Raw genomic sequence first — 12,765 nt, forward strand, 5'->3', positions numbered from 1 at the left:
GTATATATGTTATATCTCACAATGGAAAATGTTTAAAAAAATGCATGCACCCTCATACATTACTGATGAAAATGTAAAGTGGTGCAGCTGTTGTGGAAAACAGTTTGGCAGTTCCACATAAAAGTTTAGTATAGATTTGCCATATGACTCAGCAATCCCATTCCTAGGTATATACCCCAAAGAGTTGAAAGCAGGGACTCAGACATATATATGTACACCAGTGTTCATAGCAGCATTATTCACAGTAGCCAAAAGGTGGAAGCAACCAACGTATCCATCAACAGATGAATGGATAAACAAAATGTTGCATATATGTAAATGGGAATGTTAGCTGTGAAAAGAACTGAAGCATTGGTACATACTACAACATGGATGAACTTTGAGGACATGACGAGTGAAATAAGCCAGAAAAAAAGAGCAAAATATTCCATAATTTCTTTTATATGAAGTACTTGAAATAAAAAAATTCATGGAGATAGAAAGTAGATTAATGTTTACCAGAGATGGGAATAGAGGAGAATGAGGAGTTATTAGCAAATAAAAATCAGTTTTGATTTTGGATGATGATGATATTCTGAAGTAGTCATGAAAGTTGTACAGTACCTAACAATATACTTGATGTCAAATGCATCTTATTTCATCACAATAAAAAAAATAAGTTTAAAAAAATACATGCCACCCCCCCCCCCCAAATTATACATTAAAATTTGTGGATGCCACTAAAGCAGTTATAAGAGGGAAACTTGTTGCTTTAAATATTTATATTAGAAAAGAATAAGCAAAAGAAAGTGTTTGAGTTTCTTAGGCTGCTCAAAGCAGATAATATGAAATGGGCTGACTTTTTTTCCCCCATGGGCAAGCATCAGGAATTAAACTTGGGTCTCCAGCATGGCAGGCAAGAATTCTCCCTGCTGAGCCACTGTGACCCGCCCTCACTGTGGCCAGCTCAGTGGGCTGACTTTTAACAATGAGAATTTATTGGTTTACAGATTGAGGCTGTGAGAATGTCCAAATCAAGGCATCATCCTGTGATAACTTTCTTTCTGAAGACCAGCTTTAGGAAGGATCCTCACTGAGACTACTTAAGTCCTGCCCCACATAGTAACATCTGCTGGTCTCTCCCTTCTCTTCCAGGTTTCATAGTTTTCAGCCTCTTTCTTCCACGGATTTTTCTCTGTCTGAATGTCATTCTTGTATAGAGGACTCCAGTAAAAGGATTAAGACCTACTCTGGGCCATGCCCTAAAGGAAGTAACCCCATGAAAAGTTCTTACTCACAATAGGTCCACACCTGTTGGGTTAACTTTAAGAACATGCTTTTCTGGGGTGCATACTGTTTCAAACCATCACAGGAAGGAAAAAATAATAATAGTGAAAATTATGAAATGAAGAATAGTACTTAATGAAACCATAAGCTGATTCTTCATAAAGATCAACAAAATTGATAAATCAGACTAATCAAGAAAAAAGAAAAGGTCCAAATTACCAAAATGATAAATGAAAGAGGACACCTCTACAGATCCTATAGACATTAAAATGATAAAGGATTACTATGAAAAAAATTACTGCCAGCCAATTCAAGAACTTAGATATAATGAAAAAATTCCTTGGACGGCAAATCTACCAAAGCTGACACAAGAAGATATAGATAAAGCAAATAGCCCTATATCTCTGAAAAAAATTGATCTATACTTTAAAACCTTACCACAAAGAAAACTAAAGGGCCAGGTGACTTCTAGTGAAATCTACCAAACATTTAATAATGAAACAATATCAATTCTATGTAAATCATTTCAGAAAATCAAAATGAAAGGAACACTTCCCAACTAATTTTATGAGGCAAGCTTTGCCCTGATACCCAAGCCAGACAAATACATTACAAATTTCGGCAAAGAAAGCTGCAGGCCAATATCTCTCAGAAACATAGGTATAAAAATTCATAACAAAATTTTAGCAAATCATATAAAACCCATCAAGACTAAGCGGAGTTTGTCCCAGAAACTCAAGATTGGTCCAATATGTGAAAATCAAACAATATAATTCACCACATTAAAAGACAAAGGGACACTGTCATTATTCAAGAAAGCATTTTTAATCATGCTAATATACTTTTTAAATTTTACATGGGCAGGCACTGGGAATCAAACCTGGGTCTCTGGCATAGTAGGCAAGAATTCTGCCACTGAGCCACCATCACACAGCCTAAACATTTTTGAGATAAAAAAAAAAAAAAGACTAAGGGAGCTTTTTCACAATGGGTTTGCTGCCAGAATGTAGATGTCATGAAAACCATTGCTATATATCTTAAGCCAAGATGGTAAAGGAAAAGACTCATATCAACATTGTCATTATTGGACATGTAGATTCAGGCAAGTCCACCACAACAGACCATCTGATCTACAAATGTGGTGGAATTGACAAAAGAACCATTGAAAATTTTGAGAAGGAGTCCTCTGAGATAAGAAAGGGTCCTTCAAGTATGCCTGGGTCTTAGGTAAACTAAAAGTTGAACGTGAGCGTGATATCATCATTGATATTTCCCTGTGGAAATTTGAGACCAGCAAGTATTACGTGGCCATCATTGATGCTCCAGGACACAGAGACTTTATGAAAAACATGATTACATCTGTTGTGAACACTCTTGTATTGAAATACAAACAAACAAATAACAAACATGATTACAGGCACATCTCAGGCTGATTGTTGCTGCAGGTGATGGTGAATTTGAAGCTGGTATATCCAAGAATGGGCAAACCCAAGAGAATGCCCTTCTGGTTTACACACTGGGTGGAAAACAACTAATAGTTGATGTTAACAAAATGGATTCCACTGAACCACCTTACAGTCAGAAGAGATATGAGGAAATTGTTAAGGAAGTCAGCACCTACATTAAGAAAACTTGCTGTATAAGAAGGGGAAATGAATAAATAAAAAAAAAGAAAAGAAAAAACACTTACTATAACCCTGATATAGTAGCATTTGTGCCAATTTCTGGTTGGGATGGTGACAACATGCTGGAGCCAAGTGCTGATATGTCTTGGTTCAGGGGATGGAAAGTCACCCATCAGGATTGCAATGCCAGTGAAACCACACTGCTTGAAGCTCTGGATTGCATCCTGCCACCTACTCGTCTACCTGACAAGCCCTTGCATCTGCTTCTTCAGGATGTCTACAAAATTGGTGTTATTGGTCCTGTGCCTGTGGGCTGAGTGGAGACTGCTGTTTTCAAACTGGACATAGTGGTCACCTTTGCTCCAGTCAAAGTTGCACTGAGGTTAAATCTGTTGAAATGCACCATGAAGCTTTGAGTGAAGCTCTTCCTGGGGACAATGTGAGCTTCAATGTCAAGAAAGTGTTTGTAATAGATGTTCATCATGGCAATGTGGCTGGTGACAGCAAAGATGACCCACCAATGGAAGCAGCTGGCTTCACTATTCAGGTGATTATCCTGAACCATCCAGACCTAATCGGCGCTGGCTCTGCATCTGTGCTGGATTGTCACCAGCTCACATTGCTTGCAAGTTTGCTAAGCTGAAGGAGAAGATTAATTGCCATTCTGGCAAGAAACTGGAAAATGGCCCCAAATCCTTAAATCTGGTGATGCTGCCATCGTTGATAAGGTTCCTGGCAAACCCATGTGTGTTGAGCTTCTCTAACTATCCTCCTCAGGGGTGTTTTGCGGTTCATGATATGAGACAGATGTCGGTGTCATCGAGGCAGTGGACAAGAGGGTTGCTGGGGCTGGCAAGGTCACCAAGTCTGCTCAGAAAGCTAAATAAATATTACCCATAACACCTGCCACCCCAGTCTTAATCAATGGTGGAAGACAGTCTCAGAACTGTTTGTCTCAATTGGCCATTTAAAAAACCGGTTAATGATAATGCATTGTAAAACCGTCAGAAGGAAAGGAATATTTTGTGGACCATTTGTTTTCGTGTGGCAGTTTTAAGGTATTAGTTTTTAAAATCAGTACTTTTTAAATGGAAACAATGATCAAAAATCTGTCACAGAAATTAGAAACCCATAAAACAAAGTTTAATGAGAAACCTGTGTCTTTTTTTGAATGGTCAGTCTTGAATTGCTTAGGCAAAAGACTCTTAACCTATTTTGTTCCATCTGCTGAAATTTAATAGTTCATGGTAAACTTTTGTTAGGACAGAAATTAAGTTTTTTTTTGTTGTTGTTCACCTCTAAGGGGAAGGATCATGGCTTAAACTGTTTTACATACTTACTAAAAAACAGTGGTTTGTTGGTTGCAACCTTGGTTAGTATGGAAAAGCAGAGGGTAATTTGTAATGCTTATAAGCTTCCTTAGGCCAACTTCTGAATAAAGGCCATGTGCTGCATATAGAATACTTTTTGTGTAGTTGTGTCTATATCCATAATTGTGTAAATGAGTTTATTGACTCTAGATTCTAGGAAAAATGAAAGGTGCTGGAAGTTGAAAAAAAAACAAGACTAAGGGAGAAAAATCATGGGATTATCTTAATAGCTGCAGAAAAGGCATTTGACAGAATTCAATACTGATCCATGATTATTAAAATCTCAGCAAAGTAGGAACAGAAGGGAACTTTTTCAACCTAATAAAGGTCACCACTAACAACACACACACTATAACATCTTTTATTGTGAAATGTAACATATATACAAATACAAGCAATAAATTTCAAAGTTCATTATAACAAGTGGTTATAGAGCAGTTTTCAGAGTTTGGCATGGGTTAGTTTCACAATTTCAGGTTTTTCCTTCTAGCTGCTCCAAGACACTGAAGACTAAAAAGAAACATCAATATAATGATTCCACAGTCGTACTCATTTGTTAAATCCTAACTTCTTTGTTAAAACTCCTTCTCCTTTGCTCTTTTTCCCAATCTTTAGAGATATGTGGGCTATGTCCATTTTAACTTTTTTTATTTTGAAAGGGGTGTCAACAGCATGGGATGGGAGATGGAATGGTTGATGTTTGTGGAGAGACTGGGTTACAGGACTTATCTGGTAGAATGGCTAAACTATTTTTTTCTTCCATAAATTTCTTTCATACATGGAAGGTATTTATTAATTAGGAGGCATGAAGTTTTTAAAACAAACTTGTCACTAAGCTCAGTTTTCATGTTTGTATTACATATGCTCCAGTCTGGCCGTCAGAAATTACAAATACTGTTGGACAGAATGATTTTTCCTAAGTATTTTGTTCATTTATCTGTTCATCTGAACATTTCTCACATACAAATATAGCAACCATATTTGGGCTGAGATACCAATCCTTTATGCCAGAGTTTTCATTCTCTTTGTATTGAATTTGTTTATAAAACAGTCCCCCTGTGATTTAGATTCAAACATGTAACAACAAGTATAGAAAAAGCAGGTACAGGTTTTAAGCAAGTGGTTTCCAAAGTTAAACATTAACAAAAGAAGATGAGGGCAGAGCTGGGGAATGGGGAGCTAATGGTAATGGGTGCGGAGTTTCTGTTTGGGGTGCTGGAAGGGTTTTGGTAATGGATGGCGGTGAAGGTGACAAGATATTGTGAATGTACGTAAACCACTGGACCACATGTTGAAAGTGGTAGTTAAAATGGAAAATGTGGGCCATGGTGGCTCGGCAGGTAAGAATGCTTGCTTGCCATGGCCAAGGACCCAGGTTCGTTTCCCGATGCCTGCCCATGTGAAAATACAAAAAAAAAAAAAAAAAAGGAAAATGTGATGGTGTATATGTTATCACAACATTTAAAAAAAGAGAAACTAGTTTTTTTCTTACATTATCTTTTAAGTTCTTAATAGTCCCTTTTTGTCATCAATGATACATTGTTATATTCAGCAACACTCCACAAATTTAGCCATATATTTTATATATTAGTAATATATAATACGTACTATATATTATTTGCCATGTACTGTATGTTATTGATTAGGTTAGATTTTTTTTACATTTAGTAAGAGGCTTAAAAATATTTAAGGGAGGAAAAAATCTTTGAAATGAAAATTTACTTTAAGACTGTGGTGTGAATAGAATTCCATGTTTTATAAGTCTGAAATTTAAACTTTACTAATTAAAAAAATATATTGTGGAAATACTTCAACAATTTCAAATTATGTACTGATTTTGTTTTAGTTTTCTTTGCACATGAACTCCATTTACATCATATTTTGTACTCTGTCCAAAGGCCACAGCAGAAGCTAACAATTTAGCAGACACAGCAACTGCCAAGGATACATACCACAAAAAAATGGAAGAGGTAAGAAATAAATGTTTTAAATTATATTTTAAATAAAATCACTACACCTTCAATGAGTTCATTCTTATTTTTCTTACAAGTTGCACTGTATGCATATGTAAATAAGCGGTAGCTTTGACTTATTCTTTTTCAGCTTCTATCACATTTCTTTTTATTCAATTCCTAAAATCTTTACAACAAAAGAAAATAATGCTATGATTGCAGAATTTTAAAGACCTTCAAAATGAGTTGTCTCTAATATCTAATATTCTTTTTTTTTCTCACTTTTTTGGAGGGCCAAATTATCCCACCATTTATAAGATTTAATGGTTAATATAACATATGCTACTCTCACCACTGCAATTCCCTGCAGTCCACAATTTCAGTATTTCTATGTTCACGATAAAACCTTTTAGGAAAAAAAAGAAATTAAATCTCAAAGGTCAACACTTCATACTCTAGTTCCCATTTTTACACTCCAAATTAGCATGCACCTTATAATTATTGAGTACATTACTAATGTGATAGTTTGTTGTTTTTCATGAAAATGTTGTAAAATCAAAGGTACATCTAAAATTGGAGTTTAAAAATCAAGGGAAATACAGCATATAGAATAATGTTTATAAAGGTTAATCAGAATGAGATTATACAATTAAATCTCAACTAAAGTGAATCATATCCTTAACTAAGATTTCCCTTATAATTTCTCAAAAAAGTGAAAATGTGGTCCAGTAACATGTAATATGCTTCCACTTAGTCTCATAAGAAAATACTCAATGGGCTCTATTCAAATAAAAATCAGTGAAATAGCCAAATAATATATATTTCACTATTTAACTTAGAGAGTTTTATAGCACTGCTCACTGATTTAAACTTCACTAGTCAACAGTTACTACAGTCTAGTTCACATAGATTTCCTTGAGGAACTTGCATTCATTCTATGAATGAACTCAGCTTGCACTTCAATTTATTTCATGCTTTTCATCTTTAGAAATTTGGATTAAGTCATGGATTAATCTTTTCTTGTGTTGAAAAGAAAATAAAAATTAAGAATGGCACACCTACAAAAGTACCAGTCCCACTTAATTGTCATTCCTCATAGATACAGAGGGTGGGACGTTGTGGACTGACAAAACAAATGCGTAGGTTCCTTCTGATTACTTACATGTTCTAACAAACTCAACTACTTCAGTGATAAATTTTGGTAACTCTACTGCATCGGCACATATTTCTCTGCACAGATTTGTGGTGTGAGCCATTTCTGGCCCCTAATGACCCGCAGACCAAACATCGGGAGCTTAAGGAAGACTCTGTGAAGCTGTTCCGAGGGGTGAAGAAGATGCGTGGGCAGGAATTCATTCGGCGTCACCATGTTGTACAAATTTGCATTCATAGATGGTTTCATTCAGACTTAATGCTTCAACCATTGCTGTCTCTGCTTGCGGTTTTCCAGCTCTGTGAGAAGAACCTGTCTGTAAGCGTCATACATTTTAACATTCTGTTCCAGTTCTTTCAGGAACAGCAACTTTAGCATCCCCTGGTATGTGTCCAGGTGGGCCAGCTGGAAGAGTTCCCATTTCAGAATGCGGTCATATAGTCTGGAATTTCTGCAGTATGATAAGGATTTGCAGGCACCCAAAGGGACTGTTTTTTTTCAGTTTGCTGTGGCTGAGATGCGACAGGAGGCGGTTGACCATACCGAGGTACACTAGGCGCACAGGGGTGCCTGTACTTCTTACTCACGTGGTCTACACAGCAGCCCCCAAACTCTGGCGCCTCCACTCGCTCCCAGCCTGGAGGAAGGCCCTCTCGCTCAAGGGGGTGGCTCCAGTGAGTTGTGTTTGTGTTGTGATCTATGTAATACTTCAAAAAGCATTAGGGCTTGAATTAGGAGAAAAGGTATCAGTTCATCTTGGAATTATTGGACCTTGCCAGATGAACGAAGGCATGAGATTCTGGATGAATGAAGGCATAAGACTGCGTTTTTTTTTTTTTTTTCACATGGGCAGGCACCGGGAATCAAACCCAGGTCCTCGGGCATGGCAGGCAAGCATTCCTGCCTGCTGAGCCACTGCGTCCTGCCCAAATGTCTCCTTCTTGACGTACTTGCCCTGCACCTCCCCCAGCGTGGACGCTTAGTTTTTGGTTTTCTTTCGGGACAGCTTCCTTCCAGCCGAGGCCCGAGGCCGCGCCACGCGGCCCGCCCAGAGCCGGGAGCCGGGTCCTCTCCGCAGCACAAGGCGCCTGCGGCGGGGGACCGTATCGCCAGGCTCTCCGGCGCTCCCACGAGCATAAGAGGACCCGCGCCCATGACCACTGCCGCCTAGAGAATGACTAAACTTTAAAACACTGGTAATACCTAGTGTTGATGAGGATGTGGAACGAGAGGAACACTGTAAATTGCTAGTAGGGATGCAAAATGGTATCACCACTCTGGAAAAACAGTTTGGTAGTTACTTATAAAGTTATCTGGGTGATGACCCAAAATAAATTAAAAATAAGTCTACACAAAGACTTATTCTGGAGTGTTTATAGATGCTCTACTTATAATAGGCAGCTGGTTATAAACAAATTGTGGTATATCCATATAATAGAATACTACACAACACAGGAATAAACTACTGCTACATGGAAGAACATGATTGCATCCCTAAAACATAATTCTAAGTGAAGGAAGCTAAACACAGAAGACTATGTACTTCCATTTACATGAAATTCTAAAAAAGGCAAAACTACAGTTATAAAAACAAAAAATGCTTTGGATGGATTGTATGTTGAGTGAAATGGTGTGTGAATATATCTCAATAAAATTGCATTAAAAAAATTAATGCTGGGTGCACAGGTAGTTCAGTGGTAGAATGCTCACCTTCCATGCAGGAGACCCACGTTTGATTTCCAGACCAGCGCCACCCCCCCACCCCCGCCCAAAAAAAAAAAAAATTGATGCTTACCAGGGACCAGGGGGTGGTGAAAGGGCATAAGGAAATTTTGAGGAGTGATAGAAATTTTCTATATTTTGGTTGGATTGTGGTGGTTGTTACATGGCTGCATATGTTTGTCAAAACGCATTGAACTGGGCATTTATAATATGTGAATTTTATTGTATGAAAATCATGCCTCAAAACTGATTAATTTTTACATTTTTATATCTATAAAATACACAATTTGCAAGAGTTTACAAGAAAAGATATACACTAAACACATCAAAATGATGACTGGGGTGGAAAAGGGAAATGAAAGTGGCCTATACAGTTTAAAGGGAATGAGCAAACAATCAAATAACAACAAAACAGGAATCTTGCACAGATAATGCTGATAATGCATTAGACCCTGATGAGGGTGATTAACTCAAACTTTTATATCTAAGGTTAAAAGAAAGAAAAGGAAAAAAGACGGCACTCATGTAAATATCCTAAATAATGTTACCAGGCAATTTAGTTGCCTAACTCCATATCTTTTCTGCCCTCCTCCATTATTACGGGAATCCTGACTGTTCAGGATGGTAATATATTTAGCTGAAAATATTCACCTTCTCAGGGTGGTTACATGACTTTGTCTTGGCCATCAAGATGTAAGTGTAATGTTTGATGAGGTTTATACAAAAAGTTCTTGGAAGGGTCAGCCTCAGCTAGCTTGTCCTTTGTTTTTCACTGTCTGGAACATGAATGTGAGGCTGGAGATGGAGCAAGTGTATTGTGATGATGTGCTGGTCTAGAGCTATTATGTACCCCAGAAAAGCCATGCCCTTTTAATCCAGTCTTGTGAGGGCAGATCTATTGTTGAGTGGAACCCTTTGATAAGGTTGTTTCTGTGGAGATGTAAATCACCCAGTTGTGGGTGGGGCCTTTTGATTAGGTTGTTTCCATGGAAAGGAGACCCCACCCATTCAAGGTGAGTTTTAATTTGCTTACTGGAGTCCTTTGAGAGGGAAATATTTTGGAGAAAGTACACGCACAGATGTTTGGAGATGCAGAAGGAAAATGCCCCAGAATCTACCAGAAGGATGAGATGAGAGAACCGTTTGAAACCAAAAGCTGGGAAAGAAGGACAGCAGATGTCACTAAGTGTCTTCCCATGTAACAGAGAAACCCTGGATGTGATTGATCTTTCTTGAGTGAAGGTATCCTCTTGTTGATGCCTTAATTCAGACATTTTCATGGCCTTAGAACTGTAAATTTGTCACCAAATAAATCCCTTTTGTAAAAGCCAATCCATTTCTGGTTTATTATATTCTAACAACATTAACAAACTGAAACAAATGAAGCACAAAGTATGCATAAAAAATTACATGTTACAGTGGTGAGTCCAAAAGTTAGAAGGAGCCTGCTGCATTGATAATTTTAAGAAACTGCCTCACTAGCTTGTCTGTGTATCTCCAGACTTCTTTTTTTTTTAACTTTTAAAAAAAACATACATTTTAACAAGTAGTTATAGAATAGATTTTAAAATTTGGTATAGGTTACAGTTCTAGACTTCTTTTCAGGTGAAAAAAATTTACTTACATTTGGTTAGGCCACTGTAGTGGAGTTTCTGGTATACATAAACTGATGTAATCTTAATGATGTAATAGTTTTATCATTTCAATGACATAAATCAAGCAGGTTCTCACAAATGAAATGTCAAAACTGAGGCATTAAAGGGACAATTTATGAGGGCTAGCTCACTTTTTCACAAGAGGCATTTGTTGGACGCCTGCTCTGTGATGAACACCAAATCAGAGTTCTACCAGGAATTCACATTCTTAAGGAGGATACATACAAGTAAACAGATAAATTGCAATATTCAGGGGTAGGGGCAAGGGGAGAGGGAATTAGGAGTTATGGCTTAATGGCTATAGGGTTTCTGTTTGGGGTGATGGAAAAGTTTTGGTCATGGATGGTGATGATGACAGCACAACATGAATGTAATTAATACCACTGAACTGTATATTTGAAAGTGGTTAAAATTGAAAATTTCATGTGGTATGTATGTTACCAGAATACATTTCTTTTTAATTGTGGTAAAACACAGTAAAAGCCTTACATTGATAAAGAATTTGTCAATGAAAAAGTCTTACATCATACTAAGTATAGAGCCAAAATTCTTGCAGAAGATTTTTTTTCAGAACTTTAAAAATGGCACCTAAGTTTTTTCCCTTGCCATTGATATGAAAGTTATTTCCCCTTATTCCTTTTGTGGACTTAAGAAAGATTGCTTACAATCAACTTCTGATTTTGCTTTTTATCAAAGGGAACAGGTTTTTCATGGACAATTGAAACCTACCGATAATTAACAGATCACATCGAAGGTAAAAATGTCAATCTTATCTACCTATTGTTTTACCAGAGCTGCTGTACCAAAATAGATTGGAGTCTTTTGACCACTTTCAATGAATTGTGAAAGGATGAAAATGTAGTCATTCAAAGGAAACAGGAAGCAAACAGCCTCGATAATTTAACATCTTATATATCAATGCCAAAATACATGCGAGGGGCGGGCCACGGTGGCTCAGCAGGTGGGGGTGCTTGCCTGCCATGCCCAAGGACCCGGGTTCGATTCCCAGTGCCTGCCCATGTAAAAAATAAATAAATAAAAGCATAGGAGGATCCAGGTTTAAAAAAAAAAAAAAATACATGCGAGCTTACAATGAGGAACACCTACTAATCTATGTAATATATTAGCTCAATTGTAGTTTGACCCCTAAGAAATTGCCAATGCTTGACCATTTTTGACTTATAAAAATAACTGTTTCTTATGATCCAAACTAATAACGAGGCAAAAGAGGTAACATCAGAAATAAAGAGACAAAAAGGAGGATCGGCAAAATCTGGAGAAGTCCTACATCTACCTCCCAAGTTTCCTTTATTCGATAGATATTATTGAAGACCTACTACATGCTAGCCTATTGTAGTTCACACAGTTAGTGTATAATATCAAAGAAGACATCATGGTTGTGCCAGTTTGAAACTATTACGTACCCCCCAGAAAAGCCATGTTTTAATCTCAATCCAATCATGTCAGGCCAGACCTATTGTTGAGGGTGGGAAACTTTGATTTGCTTGTCCCCATGGAGTTGTGACACACCCAGTTGTGGGTGTGACCTTTTGATTAGATCACTTTCATGGAGATGTGGTGCGCCCAAGTGTTGGTATGTCCTTTTGATTAGATGAAGATGTAACTCTGCCCATTAAACGTGGGTCTTGATTAGCTTACTGAAGTCCTTTAAAAGAGGAAACATTTTGGAAAAATTTTCAAAGCCAACAAAACCAACATGAGGCCCAGATGTTTGGAAATGCAGAGCCTAGCAGATGTCGCCATGTGCCTTCCCCTGATATGCTAAGCAAGCCAGAACCTGGAGAGAGTCAAGGGAAGCCAGAAGAAAAGCCATTCCGTTTCTGGTATGTTGCTTTCCAGCAGCTTTAGCAAACTAATATAATGGTTAACCTAGGAGCCCTGAAGGCAAAGAAATATACCTTTTCCATTTTGTAATAACACAGTACAGTGTGTTCTCCTCAGTTATTGACTGACATAAATGTTCTTAAAGAGACTTGAAGAGCATTTTCATTCATGTTATTT

General features: G+C 37.5%; 1 pseudogene; it reads left to right on the forward strand.

The window, feature by feature from the left end:
• The first annotated feature begins 2,313 nt into the window (after window positions 1-2,313).
• LOC143689721 (elongation factor 1-alpha 1-like) lies at window positions 2,314-3,778 on the forward strand (annotated as a pseudogene).
• The last annotated feature ends 8,987 nt before the right edge of the window (window positions 3,779-12,765 follow it).

The sequence above is a fragment of the Tamandua tetradactyla genome, chromosome 7 (genome assembly GCF_023851605.1).
Source record: "Tamandua tetradactyla isolate mTamTet1 chromosome 7, mTamTet1.pri, whole genome shotgun sequence".
NCBI lineage: Eukaryota > Metazoa > Chordata > Mammalia > Pilosa > Myrmecophagidae > Tamandua > Tamandua tetradactyla.